Source organism: Odocoileus virginianus, unplaced genomic scaffold, assembly GCF_023699985.2.
Source record: "Odocoileus virginianus isolate 20LAN1187 ecotype Illinois unplaced genomic scaffold, Ovbor_1.2 Unplaced_Scaffold_14, whole genome shotgun sequence".
NCBI lineage: Eukaryota > Metazoa > Chordata > Mammalia > Artiodactyla > Cervidae > Odocoileus > Odocoileus virginianus.
The window spans coordinates 1,497,751-1,514,637 of NW_027224276.1; positions in this window are offsets into that span (position 1 = coordinate 1,497,751).

Here is a 16,887-nt window from a genome sequence, read left to right on the forward strand (position 1 = left end):
GACTACCCAGAAACATTTTTGAAAAATTATTCATTTTCAGCCTGGCATTTTAATATATAAACAGAAACAAACCAGAGCATCATGTATAAAAACACACCTTTATAGAAGTGTACATATTCATTATATAATCACAAATATCCAAAGCAACAAAGAATCACATATAACCACTGCTCTGCTGTAAATGCAGAGGTAGTCAAACTTCCTTTGTCCCCAAAAGACAGACATGCTTCTCCTCTTGTGCCCCTCTCTCTGTGAAGGCACTGTCAGGTACTAGACAAATAACTGGAAAGATCTAGGTAAAGTTTTTTCCTAGAAAATTTAAAATGATAAAAATGGCATAGAAGGTAGAGAACTTGAAAAGGCCACTAGGCATTAGTGAAATTGAAAGGGTAGGTAAGGACCTCCCTTTCCTCCAAATCCTGGCCCAGATGGATTTACAGGTATAGTGTGCTGGATTCTCAAGTTATTTCTCTTCTTACACAAGTTATTCGAGAAAATAGAAAAGGAGAGAAAGCTGCCTAACTCATTTTATTTGTCTGGTAAAATTTTGAAATCTTGATTTTAAAACCAGATAAAGACAATAAAAGAAATCCATAGGCTCATTTCACTTATGAATATAGATGTACAAGTTTTAAACAAAATATTAGCTTATCTAATTAAACAGTATGTTAAAAAATACATCACAATTCAAGTGGAGTTTATTTTAAGAATGCAAGGAGAATGCATTCAACCTCATAAAATCTATCAATGTAATTTACCATGTGAATAGACTAAATGAGAATAATTATATGATTATCTCAATTAACATAGAAAAAGTATGTTATATGCCTACTTATGGTGAAAACTCTTTAAAAAAGAATAAGAATAGAATGTAAATTTCTTAACTTGTGAAGGTTATATACCAAAACCCTACATCATATTTTGCAGTAAATGGAGAAACTTAAGATGCATTTCCTTGAAGATTAAGAATAATACTAGATACACTTTCACCAAGTACTGTTTAACATAGAACTGGAAGTCTTGCTTAATACTATTAAGGGAGAAAAAGAAATGAGAATTGTAAGGATTAGAAGAGATAAAACCAACAGATTCAATTGACATACTATTAGAATTAAAAAGAGTTCAGCAAAATCAACTTACAGGACTTCCCTGGTGGTCCAGTGGTTCTAAGAATCTGCCTGCCAATGCAGGGGACATGGGTTTGATCCCTGATCTGGGAAGATTCCACATGCCATGGGGCAACTAAGCCCGTGCGCCACAGCTACTGAGCCTGTGCGCTAGAGCCGGTGCTCCACAAGAGAAGCCACTGCAATGAGAAGCCCGCGCCCACAACTAAAGAGTAGCCCCCACTTGCCACAACTAGAGAAAAGTCCGCACACAGCGATTTAGCCAAAAATTAAAATAAATCACTTTTTAAAGGTCTTGCTATTTAAAACAAATCAACTTATAAAACTCAATAACATTTCTTTACACTAGCAATAGATAATTAGAAGAAAGTAACAAAAGATACCTAAAATCAGTCACTAGACTAAAATTAATCATGGTGGACAGTGATTGCAACCATGAAATTAAAAGATACTTGCTCCTTGGAAGAAAAGCTATGATAAACTTAGCAGTGTATTAAAAAGCAGAAACATCACTTTGCTGACAAAGGTCCATATAGTCAAAGTCTATATGGTTTTTCCAGTAGTCATGTATGGATGTGAGAGTTGGACCATAAAGAAGGCTGAGTGCTGAAGAATTGATGCTTTTGAACTGTGGTGCTGGAGAAGACTCTTGAGAGTCCCTTGGACTGCAAGGAGATCAAACCAGTCAATCCTAAAGGAAATCAACCCTGAATATTCACTGGAAGGACTGATGCTGAAACTGAAGCTCCAATACTTTGGCCACCTGATGCAAAGAGCTGACTCATTGGAAAAGACCCTGATGCTGGGAAAGATTGAGGGCAGGAGGAGAAGGGGGCGACAGAGGATGAGATGGTTGGACAGCATCACCAACTCAATGGACATGAGTTTGAGCAAACTCTGGGAGATAGTGAAGGACAGGGAAGCTTGGCATGCTGCAGTCCATGGGGTCACAAAGAGTGGGACATGACTTAGTGACTGAACAACAACAATCACGAGACCAAAATATAAACTTCTCTAAATGTCAGGACAACTGAAAAAACATCAAAACAGACTACATAAGTAACATGCTTTTTTAAAATTTGTAATATTTGCAAAATGTTTGTCAAACAAAAAATAACCTAAATGTCCGTTTAGATGAATGGATGAAACAATTGTGCTATGTCCATATGATGGAACGCTATTCAACAATAAAAAGGAATTAAGTATTTATACAGAAATAACATAGATGAATTAAAAATAATTACACTGAGTAAAAGGAGCCAGACAACAAAGAGTACATAAATCATGATTCCATTTATATAAAATTCCAGAAAGCACAAATTAGTCTATTATGAACAGAAGTAAACCTGTGACTGCCTAGAACATGTTTTTAATATACAAAAATATAGCTAAAAAATAAAATAATTTGACAGTATTAACATCAAACATCCTTTGTATCAATAAAAATAAATGATCTTAGCTTACATATTTAGAGAAAAACATTTTTCTGTTGGATCACTGAGCAAAATCCAACTACTATATTCAAGAGAGTCAACTAGAACAAATTGATTCAGAAAGGTTAAAAATACCAGAAGGGCAAAGGTATACCAGTCAAAGCAAATAAAGAAAGCAGAGGTTGCAATAATTATCAGACAAGTTAGAAACTCAAAATGAAAGGCATTAATTGACTGTCAAGGTTATGAAAAGACTGAGGAACTGTCCACAGTTTGGAGGAGATATGATGACTAAATGCAATGTGGGATTTTGGTTTAGACCTTGGAACAGAAAAAGGGACATGAGTGGAAAAACTGGTGAAATCTGAATAAAGTCAGGAGTTTAGTTAATAGCAGTATACAAATGCCAATTTCTTAGTTTTGACAAATGTAGTCATATAAGATATTAACATGAGGGGCAACTAGATGAAGGGTTCTATAAAACTAAAATTATTCTAAAATAAAAAGCTTATTACAAGAACATTAATTGAGACAACAATGAAAATATAAAGTTATGACTATTTTTTGTATCAAATAACACAGCAACTTTCACAAAGCTGAAATGTTAAGAGAGACAAGGAGAAATAGATAATAGATTGAAACTCTAAAACAGGAGAAATTTAACTCACCTTTTCCATTCCACGACAGATCAATGAAATAAAATAACAACAAGAGCCCAGTAAGAATATAGAAAACATAAACAAAATCAATATTAGGCCAAGAAGAAAGTCTCAGTAAATTCCAAAAGGTAGAACTAATATTGATAAAATTCTTTGATCACAACTGGATAAAATAAGAAATCAATGTAAAATCTTCCATCTAAATATATAAAACTTCTCTGTCAAACAATTTTTGAGTCAAAGGGCAAACTCAAACCAAAACTGCTGAATTTCTGGACAATAATGATAATGAAAACATTACATATCAGAATCTATGGATACAGATAAAGCAGCAGTCACAGAAAAGTACATTGCCTCGGGGAAGGAGCCAAAAAATATTTGTATTAAAAACATGGAAAAAATTAAATGAATAAGCACTCAACTCAGAAAGTCAGTGAAAGAGAAAGAAAATAAATTTAAGGGGAACAGAAGGAAAGAATTAACAAAAGAAAGTTCAAATAAAGGAGTTAGAAAACAGATAACAGTAGAACTCTGCTTCATGGATCACTGCCTTGTTGTGGCAAAGGGGCTTGCGTTAATGCAATGAAGCTACGAGCCATGCTGTACACAGCCACCCAAGACAGATGAGTCACAGTGGAGAGTTATGACAAAACGTGGTCCACTGGAGAAGGGAATGGCAAACCATTCTAGTATTCTCGCCACTAGTATGAAAAGGCAAAAAGATATGACACCGGAAGATGAGCTCCCCAGGTTGGCAGGTGTCCAATATGCTACTGAGGATGAACAGAGGGCTAATAGCTCCTCTGTTTACTAATTACTAATTACTAATAGCTCCAGAAAGAATGAAGTGGCACTCAGTTGTGGATGTGTCTGGTGGTGAAAGTAAAGTCTGATGCTGTAAAGAACAATACTGCATAGGAACCTGGAATGTTAGGTCCATGAATCAAGGTAAATTGGAAGTGGTCAGACAGGAGATGGCAAAAGTGAACACTGACATCTTAGGAATCAGTGAACTAAAGTGGATGGGAATGGGTGAATTTAATTCAGATGACCATTATATCTACTACTGTGGGCAAGAATCCCTTAGAAGAAATGGAGTAGCCCTCATAGTCAACAAGAGTCCAAAATGCAGTACTTGGGTGCAACCTCAAAAATGACAGAATGATCTTGGTTTGTTTCCAAGGCAAACCATTCAACATCACAGTAATCCAAGTCTATGCCCCAACCACTAATGCCAAAAAGCTGAAATTGACCACTTTTATGAAGCCCTACAAGTACCTTCTAGAACTAACACCAAAAAAAGATGTCCTTTTCATCACAGGGGATTGGAATGCAAAAGTAGGAAGTCAAGAGATACCCAGAGTAACAGGCAAGTTTGGCCTTGGAGTACAAAATGAAGCAGGGCAAAGGCTAACAGTTTTGTCAAGAGAACACACTGGTCATAGCAAACACCCTTTTCCAACAACACAAGAGACATCCAACCAACTGTGGAAAATTCTTAAAGAGATGGGAGTACCAGACCACCTTACCTGTCTCCTGAGAAACCTGTATGTGGGTCAAGAAGCAACAGTTAGAACCAGACATGGAACAATGGACTGGTTCAAAATTGGGAAAGGAGTATGACAAGGCTGTATATTGTCACCCTGTTTATTTAACTTCTGTGCAGAGTACATTGTGTGAAATACTGGGCTGGATGAATCACAAGCTGGAATCAAGATTGCTGGGAAAATTTTCAACAACCTCAGATAATCAGATGATACCATTTTAATGGCAGAGAGTGAAGAGGAACTAAAGAGCCTTTTGATGAGGATGAAAGAGGAGAATGAAAAAGCTGACTTAAAACTCAACATTCAAAAAACTAAGATCATGGCATCTGGTCCCATCACTTCATGGCAAATAGAAGGGGAAAAAGTGGAAGCAGTGACAGATTTTATTTTCTTGGGCTCCAAAAAATCACTGCGGACAGTGACTATAGCCATGAAATTAAAAGACACTTGCTCCTTGAAGGAAAGCTGTGACAAATCTAGATGGCATATTAAAAAGCAAAGACTTTGGGATTTCCCTGTTGGTCCCATGGCTAAGACTCCCCACTCCCAGTGCTGGATTCGATCCTTGGTCAGGGAACTAGATCCCACATGCCACAACTAAAGATCCCACATGTGCCACAACTAAGACCTGGTGCAGTCAAATAAATAAATAAATATACAAAGCAAAGATATCACTTTGCTGACAAAGGTCCATATAGTCAAAGCTATGGTTTTTCCAGCAGTCATGTAGTCACGTATGGATGTGAGAGTTTGACCACTGAATGCTGAAGAATTGATGTTTTTGAATTTTGGTGCTGGAGAAGACTCTTGAGAGTTCCTTGAACTGCAAGGAGATCAAACCAGTCAATCCTAAAGGAAATCAATCCTGAATATTCATTGGAAGGACTGATGCTGAAGCTGAAACTCCAATACTTTGGCCACCTGATGCAAAGAACTGACTCATTGGAAAAGACCCTGATGCTGGGAAAGATTGAAGGCAAAAGGAGAAGAGGGCAGCAGAGGATGAGATGATTAGATAGCATCACTGACTCAATGGACATGAACTTGAGCAAACTCCGGGAGATAGTGAAGGACAGGGAAGCCTGGTGTGCTGCAGTCTATAGGGTTGCAAAGAGCTGAACATGACTTAGCAACTGAGTAACAACAGTAGAAGTAATACATAAACAGATAAACTAATTCTGTGAAAAAGAAATATATAAGCCATAAATAATAATCAAAAAAAGAAGAAAGCACAAATACAAACCAGGAAATAAAAAGCTGGACATAACCACAGTACGAGGATATTTTACACATTATAAAGGATTCCTCATACAACTCTATTCAAATCATTTTAAAGACCTTGAAGGAATGGGAAACATCCGAGGAAAACATAATTTACCAAAACTCTAAAAGAGCAAAGTTCATATAGACCAATTTCCATGGAAGAAACAGAAAAAGTTATGAAAAGCTACTTTCCTCCAAAAGCACTGGGCCATTATGATTTCACAGGGGAAGTCTACTGCTGCTGCTAAGTTGCTTCAGTTGTGTCCGACTCTGTGCGACCCCATAGACGGCAGCCCACCAGGCTCCCCTGTCCCTGGGATTCTCCAGGCAAGAATACTGGAGTGGGTTGCCATTTCCTTCTCCAATGCATGAAAGTGAAAAGTGAAAGTGAAGTCGCTCAGTCGTGTCTGACTCTTAGCGACCCCATGGACTGCAGCCTACCAGGCTCCTCCATCCATGGGATTTTCCAGGCAAGAGTACTGGAGTGGGGTGCCATTGCCTTCTCCACAGGGGAAGTCTACTAACACTGAAAAGCAGATGATTTGATGCTGTTCTTATTTTTTTGAGCCTAGACAAAAGTGGAACACTTTCAAATTCCTTTTTTGAAGTGAGTATAACATTGATACCAAGATCTAACAAAGATTACACAAGAAAAAGAAAATGATCAAGAGCAATTTTTACTTATGTATATTGATACAAAATCCTAAACAAAATATTAGCAAACAGAATCCATGATTATGTGGCATTTATTCCAAAAATCATTCAATATCATTAATACAATCTAACATTGTGAATCTAAGAAGAAAAATCATATCATCATTTTCAGAGATCCCAGAGAACCATGTGACACAATTCAATACCCATTCCTTATTAAAAGAATTCAGCAGAAGAGGAATATATGGTTTCTCCCTTAATATAATTATGTGTATGTATATGTATTTATATTTGTATATGTATGTATATGTATTTATATACATCTCCCCAAATCTAGCACTTTACTTAACTGGGGAAACACTAGCCATGTTTATATACTAAAATCACAAGGGTATCTACTCTCTCCACTACAAATTAACATTATAGTTAAGGTAGCAGAAACACTGTGAGTAGAAAAGAAAAAGAAATTACAATTGGAATGGAGGAAGTAAAGCTGTCATTACTTATAGATAAGACTGTATGTCAGAAAACCCAAGAGAATCAATAGAAAACAATTACAAATAAGAGAACTCAGCAAGGTAGCAGATATAAAATTAATTATAGAAATCATTCAGTTTAGATGATGTACAGAAGAGAAGTCCATTTATTATAACAACAAAAAGACAAAATATTGTCTTGGTCTGTTGGGGTTGTTATAACAAAATACCACAGACTCAGACTATAAGTCAACCAAAACTTACTATTCACAGTTCTGGAGGCTGGGAAGTCCAAGATGAAGGCACTCATAGATTTTTATGTCTGGTGAGGGCCTGCTTCCTGGTACATAGACAACCATCTTCTCACTGTGTCCTCACATGGCAAGAGTGGCAAGGGAGTTCTCTTGGGTCTCTTTTGTAAGGACACTAATCTCATTCATGAAGGCTCCAATCTCATGATTTAATCAGCTGCTAAAGGTCCTACCTCCAAACAGTATCACCTTAGGTTTCAACATATAAATTCGGAGGATGGGGGCAAACACAAACATTCAGTCTACCTAGAAACAAACTTATCAAGAAATGTTTAAAAGCTTCAAGAGAAAACATATATAACACTCTGAACAAACAGAACAGGCAGGAACAAATAGAAAGGCACCCCATTTTCTTAAGACTAAAAATCATAAAGATATAAAGTTAATTTCTAAATTTAGTATAAGCTAACTAAAAATACCATTTTTTCTTTCTCTGAAACTAGACAAGCTGATTTAGAGTTCAAATGGAAAAATAACAAACAAGCACAACCAGGATATCTCTGAAAAGGAAGAATAATGATGGGGGACTATTGCCACAATAATTCTCTGTAAAAAACCAAAATGAATATTTAGATACCCAAACTTAGACAGAGTCTATGGTCAGCTGAGAGGTTCTGTGCTCTGGGTCAGGCTCTGTTGATGTCACTGCTAGTTCATGTGTTTGCACTAAGTTGGTGGCTTGGCTAGAGGTTGGTTGCTATAGGATGCCTTGGCTGGGAGGCCCGGGCTCATTTCTAAATGTCCCTCACTCTAGTAGGCTAGCCTGGGTATGTTCTTGTAGCAGTGGTCGGGGGTCCAAGAGAGGAAGCAGAATATGCAAGAGCTTTCTCAGGTCTCTGCTTATATCAAGTTTACTACTATTCTGTTGGTTGAAGTAAACTGTATGGCCAAACTCAGTCAGTATGGGAGGGTACTACCAAAGGGTATGGAGACACATGAAAAATTGGAGTCATTAATCCAATCTATCTCAGAAGTACAAATCAAAATCTAGAATCCATAAAAGAAAACATGGATAAATTTGTTTACATAAAAATAAAGTAAAATTTGCTTGGAAAAAATACAATGGAAAAATCAAAAGAACAACAAACAGGGAAAAAAATATTGACAACTGATATCATTCACAAAAGTCTAACCTCTCTAATTTAATAAGCTTGTAGAAATCGAGGAAAGGCGAATAACCCAACAGAAAAAAAGAGCATATAAACACAAAACTCACAGAAAAAGACAAAAATGACCCTTAAACATATGAAAAGATGCTCAATGTCACTCATAAAAACTTGAAAATCTTTAACAATATACACTTCTGAATGAGGTTGTGGTGAAACATAAACTCATACATGAATGGTAAGTGCAAAATGGTACACCTATGGAGGGAAATTTTGGCAAAGTTACAAATGTGATTCTTACAGCTAATTCTATGGATATATATCTGCATACATATGAAATGTCTATTCATCATGGCACCATTTTTAATACCAAAGGACTAAAATACCCTGAACATCTATAAGTAGGGCGCTGCAGTCACTAAATGAACTATTATACATCCACATAATATAATAGTTTGAGAAAGTACTCTATCTTTGCACTTCCATATAGTGTCTATGTACTGGAAACTTTCTAATGCTCTGATATATAAGGACCTGCAGGATGTATCAAGTGAAAAAAGCAACATGTGTGTGTGTGTATATATATATATATATAATATGTTAACTTTTGTGTAAGAAAGAGGGAGATAGAACAGGATATACATCTATACTTGTTTGTAAGTACATAAAGAAACTGGAAGAATAAAAAAACTGGTAACTGTGGGCAGTGTGTATGGTGGCAACTGGGTAGAATGCAGAAAGGTTAAGTGACAATCCTCAAATTATAATTTTTATGTAAGTTTGCTTTCAAAATGCATGTGCATTATCTATTCAAAAAGAAATACTCACAATAGTAACAAAAACTAGGGGATAAAGCTACTAGAAATTAAATTAGTAAAATACATAACAATTCTAAAGAAAAAACTTTAAACTCTTAATAAAGAGCACAGCTAAAAGGTGAACTGAACAAATGAGAACATTCCATACTCTTGGATGGGACAAGTAAATATTTTGATGGTGTCAACACCCCTAAATTAATCTATAAATTTAGTGCAATCTTAATAAAAATTACAGTTGATTTTTTGAAGAGCTCAATAAACTCTTTTTAAAATTTATGTGGATAGTTAAGACAACCCAAAAGAAGACTAAAGAGGAGGGACTTGCCCTATCAGATTTAAGATACATTATAAAATATTAAAAACAAGGTGGCATTAGTACAAGAACAGAAACAATCTATTTGTGTACATTTCATAATATATGAAAAAGGTGGTATGGCAAATCAGTGAAAAAGGAAGGACTGCTTAGTATTTGGTGGTGGGAAATGTTGTGATGTGGAAAAAATAAAATTGCATACCTACCTATCACCACATATGAGATGGATTCTAAATGGATTAAAACCATGGAAGGTAAAACTATAAAGTTAATAGAAAAAAAAAAAACAGGAGAATATCTTTGTAACTTAGGAGGAGGGAACTACTTTTTAAGTCCCCCCCGAACCCAAAACCATAAAGCAAAAATGTGATGAATTTGATTACAGTAAAATTAATAGTTTCTGTTCAAAGATGTCTATTATGGGCAAAGTTAAAACAAGGGAAGAATATTAGTCCCCTGAAACTGACAGAAGACTAATAGCTAGACTACATATGGAACTCCAGCAAATCAACAGGAAAGATAGGAACCCTAATAGAAAAATGGGCCAATAATACAAGCAGGCAATTTACAGAAGAGGTATTTAACATACATCTAAAGAGATGCTCAAAAATTAATTAGTGGGAATTCCCCAGTGGTATAGTGGTGAGGATTCTCTACTTTCACTGTTGAGGGTGCAGGTTCAATCCCTGGCCAGAAACTAAGATCCCACAAGGCGCTCGACAGTAGCCACACCCAAATTAATTAGTAATCAGAGAAATGTAAACTAAAACAAGGTAAGATACTACTTTACACCTATTAGACCAGCAAAAACTAGAAAGGTGGAAAATGTCAAGTGTTAGCGAGGATGGAGGGGTCCAGGAATCTTTGTACACTGATGGTAAAACTGGACTGGTGTAGCCATCCCAGAGAACCATTTAGTAGTATTGGTATTTTTAGTTAAACTAAGTATATGCACAGTATGATGCAATCATTCTGTTCCTGAATATATATTTCAAAAGAAATTCTTATACAGGCCAATAAGGAGACATGTACAAGGATGTGCATCACAGTATTATTTGTGGTGTCATGGAGCTGGAGGCAATCTTGCTGTCCATCACTGGGGTAATATTCAAGAAAAATGTGGTGAAGGCACAGTGTGGTTAGATGGTGGTGGTGGTTTAGTTGCAAAGTCATGTCCAACTCTTGCAACCCCATGGACTGTAGTCTGCCAGGCTCCTCTGTTCATGAGATTCTCCAAGCAAGAATACTGGAGTGGGTTGCCATTTCCTTCTCCAGGGGATCTTCCCGATCCAGGGATTGAACTGGGTCTCCTGAATTACAGGCAGATTCTTTACCAAGTGAGCTATGAGGGAAGCATGAGCAGTTTCTAATTGTATTAGCATGAGCAGTGGTTAGCATGAACAGTTTCTAATTGCATTAGATGTATATACAGCAATATGGATACTTTAAAAACAAAGGCTGAATGAAAAAAAGTAAGAAACAGAATGAAATGCCATTTATATAAAACAAAAATACATAGACAGAAAGCAGTCTCTACAGTGGGACAACCTGATGCTATGTGCTCCTGAGAAGATACAACATGAAGTAAATGAAACCCTCTATGTACTGTTATTGCTGAAATTATTTAACCTGAATCTAATCATGTGGAAAGAGGTGAATCCAGATATTCTGTGGGACACTCTATAAGAAACTGGCCTGAACTTCTGAAAAGTTATCAGTGTAATATCAAATGCACACAAAATATAGGGGTACTATTCTAGATTAAAAGAGGCTAAAGTGTTACAATAACCAAATGTAATGCACAAACCTTGATTAGATACTGGGATAAAAAAATCAGAGATGGAGAAGCTCTATACAGCCAGCAAAAACAAGACCAGGAGCTGACTGTGGCTCAGATCATGAACTCCTTATTGCCAAATTCAGACTTAAATTGAAGAAAGTAGGGAAAACCACTAAACCATTCAGGTATGACCTAAATCAAATCCCTTATGATTATACAGTGGAAGTGACAAATAGATTCAAGGGATTAGATCTGATAGACAGAGTGCCTGAAGAACTATGGACAGAGGTTCGTGACATTGTACAGGAGGCAGTGATCAAGACCATTCCCAAGAAAAAGAAATGCAAAAAGGCAAAATGGTTGTCTGAGGAGGCCTTACAAATAGCTGAGAAAAGAAGAGAAGTGAAAGGCAAAGGAGAAAAGGAAAGATATACCCATTTGAATGCAGAGTTCCAAAGAATAGCAAGGAGAGATGTCCATCGGCAGACAAATGGATAAGAAAGCTATGGTACATATACACAATGGAATATTACTCAGCTATTAAAAAGAATGCATTTGAATCAGTTCTAATGAGGTGGATGAAACTGGAGCCTGTTATACAGAGTGAAGTAAGTCAGAAAGAAAAACACCAATACAGTATATTAATGCATATATATGGAATTTAGAAAGATGGTAACGATGACCTCTATATGCGAGACAGCAAAAGAGACACAGATGTAAAGAACAGACTTCTGGACTATGTGGGAGAAGGCAAGGGTGGGATGATTTGACAGAACAGCACTGGGATGACCCTGAGGGATCGGATGGGGAAGGAGGTGGGAGGGGGGTTCAGGATGGGGAACATGTACACCCCTGGCTGATTTGTGTCAGTGTATGAGAAAAACCACCACAATAATGTAAAGTAATTAGCCTCCAATTAAAACAAATTAATTAATTAAAAAAAGAAGAGGTGGCAAGAATACACAGAAGAACTATACAAAAAAGATCTTCATGACCCAGATAACCATGATGGTGTGATCACTCACCTAGAGTCAGACATCCTGGAATGCAAAGTCAAGTGGGCCTTAGGAAGCATCACTACGAACAAAGCTAGTGGAGGTGATGGAATTCCAGTTGAGCTATTTCAAATCCTAAAAGATGATGCTGTGAGATATGCCGTGAATCTGGAAAATTCAGCAGTGGCCACATAAGTGCTCATAGATAAGTCAGTTCTCTGACCCTATTTTTTCATAAACGTCTGAAAGATGTCTTAAATGTCACTGCTATTGTGAAATGGATTTTCATGAATAAACTTCAGGGATGGTGAAGGACTCCAAAAAAGAAAGAAAGAAAGAAAGAAAGCCTTCCTCAGTGATCAATGCAAAGAAATAGAGGAAACAATAGAATGGGAAAGACTAGAGATCTCTTCAAGAAAATTAGAGATACCAAGGGAACATTTCATGCAAAGATGGGCACAATAAAGAACAGAAATGATATGGACCTAACAGAAGCAGAAGATATTAAGAAGAGGTGGCAAGAATACACAGAAAACTATACAAAAAAGATCTTCATGACCCAGATAATCATGATGGTGTGATCATTCACCTAGAGCTAGACATCCTGGAATGCAAAGTCAAGTGGGCCTTAGCAAGCATCACTATGAACAAAACTAGTGGAGGTGATGGAATTCCAGTTGAGCTATTTCAATCCTAAAAGATGATGCTGTGCAAGTGCTGCACTCAACATGCCAGCAAATCCTGAAAACTCAGCAGTGGCCACAGGACTGGAAAAGGTCAGTTTTCATTTCCAATCTCAAAGAAAGGCAATGCCAAAGAATGCTCAAACTACTGCACAATTGCATTCATCTCACACACTAGCAAAGTAATGCTCAAAATTCTCCAAGCCAGGCTTCAACAGTATGTGAACCAAGAACTTCCAGATGTTCAAGCTGGATTTAGAAAAGGTAGAGGAACCAGAGGTCAAATTGCCAACATCCACTGGATCATCAAAAAAGCAAGAGAGTTCCAGAAAAACATCTACTTTAGCTTTATTGACTATGCCAAAGCCTTTGACTGTGTGGACCACAAGAAACTGTGGAAAATTCTTAAAAGAGATGGGAATACCAGACCACCTGACCTGCCTCCTGAGAAATCTGTATGCAGGTCAGGAAGCAACAGTTAGAACTGGGCATGGAAAAACAGACTGGTTCCAAATCGGGAAAGGAGTATGTCAAGGCTGTATATCGTCACCTTGCTTATTTAACTTATATACAGAGTACATCATGCGAAATGCCAGGCTGGATGAAGCACAAGCTGGAATCAAGATTGCCAGGAGAAATATCAATAACCTCAGATACACAGATGACACCACCCTTATGGCAGAAAGTGAAGAACTAAAGAGCCTTTTGATGAAAGTGAAAGAAGAGAGTGAAAAAGTTGGCTTAAAACTCAACATTCAGAAAACAAAGATCATGGCATCTGGTCCCATCGCTTCATGGCAAATAGATGGGGAAACTGTGGAAACAGTGACAGATTTTTTGAGGCTCCAAAATCACTGCAGATGGTGACTGCAGCCATGAAATTAAAAGACACTTGCTCCTTGGAAAAGCTATGACCATCCTAGACAGCATATGAAAAAGCAGAGACATTACATCACTAACACAGGTCTGTCTACTCATGTATGGATGTGAGAGTTGGACTATGAAGAATGCTGAGTGCTGAAGAATTGATGCTTTTGAACTGTGGTGTTGGAGAAAATTCTTGAGAGTCCCTTGGACTGCAAGGAGATCCAACCAGTCAATCCTAGAGGAAATCGGTCCTGAATATTTATTGGAAGGACTGATGCTGAAGCTGAAACTCCAATACTTTGGCCACCTGACATGAAGAACCGACTTATTGGAAAAGACCCTGATGCTGGGAAAAATTGAAGGCAGGAGGATACGGGATGACAGAGGATGAGATGGTTGGATGGCATCACTGACGTGATGGACATGAGTTTGAGTAGGCTCCGGGAGTTGGTGATGGACAGAGAAGCCTGGCGTGCTGCAGTCCATGGGGTCACAAAGAGTCAGACATGACTGAGCGACTGAACTGAACTGAAGAACATCTTGGGCTTAACTGGAAAATCTGAATATAGGGTATCATTTATGATATTATGGAATTAGTAAGTTTTCTTACTTGTGATAATGGTACTGCAGTTATGTAGGAAAATGTCCTTATTCTACAACATATGTGCTGAAGTTTTTAGGGGTGAGGAGGTGTTATACTGCCTGCAAGAAAATGTATACATACACATATAAAGAAAAGTAGAGCAAATCTGGCAAAATATTAACAGTATACTCTTTCATTTCATTCTACTTCTTCAACTGTTCTGAATTTTGAAAAATGGAAAAATGACAATTTGGGGGAAATACATGCATGTGAAACAATACGCATTTTGCAAGAACACATATAAAGAAAGAGATGTGCATAAAAGACTTTCAAATGGTTGTCTACATGAGGGAAATAAGAGTGGGAAGTAGAGATGAAAAAGAATGTAAAAAAAACAACAAAACCTCTCCCTAAAGTAACATATACTCATTGAATACATGAAAAACACAGAAAAGCACAATGAAGAAATCTAAATTCATTGATAACTTCATTTTTCCTGTCAGTAGTTCTCAAAATGTGGTACCTGGGTTTGCAGCAGCAGCTTCATCATCATCATCATTGAGAACTTGTTAGAAATGTAAACTCCTGGGCTCTACTACAGATTTAACTAAAACATTATTCTGGGTGTGGGGCCCAACAATTGGTATTTTAATAAGCTTTCCCATGTGATTCTGCTGCTGGCCAAATTTGAGAACCATTTAGACACCATTAATTTTGTTACAGATACAGTCTTTCTTAAAAAATATGAACTACTTCAGGCATACAAATAAGTATGAAGAATAACACAACACACACCCACGTACCTATTACTCAGATAAAATATTAGAGAAATAGTTGCTAAGTCCCTGTCAATTTCTCTCTCTCATGTTGTTCCTTTGTTTTCTTCCCCAGAGGTAATCTCAGGGCTCCTGAGATGCTGTCTCCTGGGCGGGGAGTCCTAAACATCCCTACCAAATAAAACACTCTCTACTTTCAGGTTGTGACAATTTTTTTTTAGTCAACATAATCACCATTCTGCATTTGGTGTTTAATTCCTTTGTTTTAAAAATATTGTTTACGTATCTATATAATAGATAAAAAATATAGTGAATTGTTTTCTTGCTTAAAAAAATCCATATAAATGGTCTCACACTTCATGTATCCTTTCCCAACTTGCATTTTATCACAGAATTATGTTTTTGAGATTTATGTGGATTGGTATACCAACTCTGCTTCGATTTTTTTCACTGCTGTATATAGTACTCTGTTGTGTGGGTGTACAATTATTTACTTATTCGCCTCTTGGTGAACTTTTAGATTGTTCAGTTTTTTTCTCTATTACTAACAGTTCTGCAATGAATACTCTTTTCTTTACTGCTTTAAAAAATTTTATTTTGCAATGAATATTCTTGCACATGCCTCCTTGTGTATACGTGTAAGAATTTCTCTACGACTTAAGGTATATATGTGCACATCTCTAACAAAATTGTTGGGTTCCAGGGCCATCTTCAACTATTCGGATTACTTTTTATTTTTTTCTGATTACTTGTTTTCTGAAGTAGTAGTACCAATTCTCTTATCAAAGACTTCATTACAGTTTTTCCCCATGGTTTGTGCATTTAGGACTTTGTTTAAAAAGTCCTTCTACCGTCCTAGGTCACAAAGATATTCTCTACCATCTCATGTGGAAATAAATAGGGATCCAGTTTACTTTTTCTTGTTATGGTAAGCCAAATTTTCCAGTGCTATCTACTAAAATGTCCATTTCCCATTGATTTGTGGTGTAGGCCTGTAAACTTACCCATTTAACAAATATTTGCTGAAGCCTGCCTTGTCTTGTGCTGGGTCTTGCAGAAGGCTCAAAAATATAGGCCCCTAGTCTCAGGGAATTTGCTCTCCTGTGGAGATACAGCAACATCAATGATTAACATACTGAGATAAATGCAACAAGGTGCTGAGTTTTTAACCAAGCTGGGAAAGTTCAAAGAAGTGACAAGAGTTAAGAATTAAGAATTAAGAATTTGATAACGCAAAAGGGAAGGTGAAGGTGGCGAGGGCTGGTTTGGGGGTCCAGAGTTGTGTTTCTCTAGGGAAAAGAGTTTATATGCCTTCCATGGATGTAGTGGCACTGAGTCCTGTGCATGTAAGGGGTAGGAATAGGCAGAGGGAATCAGGAACACATCCTTGGCATAGAGAAGCTTGGCCTCACCCCAAAGTTTAGTCTAAAGGAAGAGCCATCACTCGAACTAAGTTATCAGGAAGAAGACATTTTCAGACTAATAATAACTTTTTT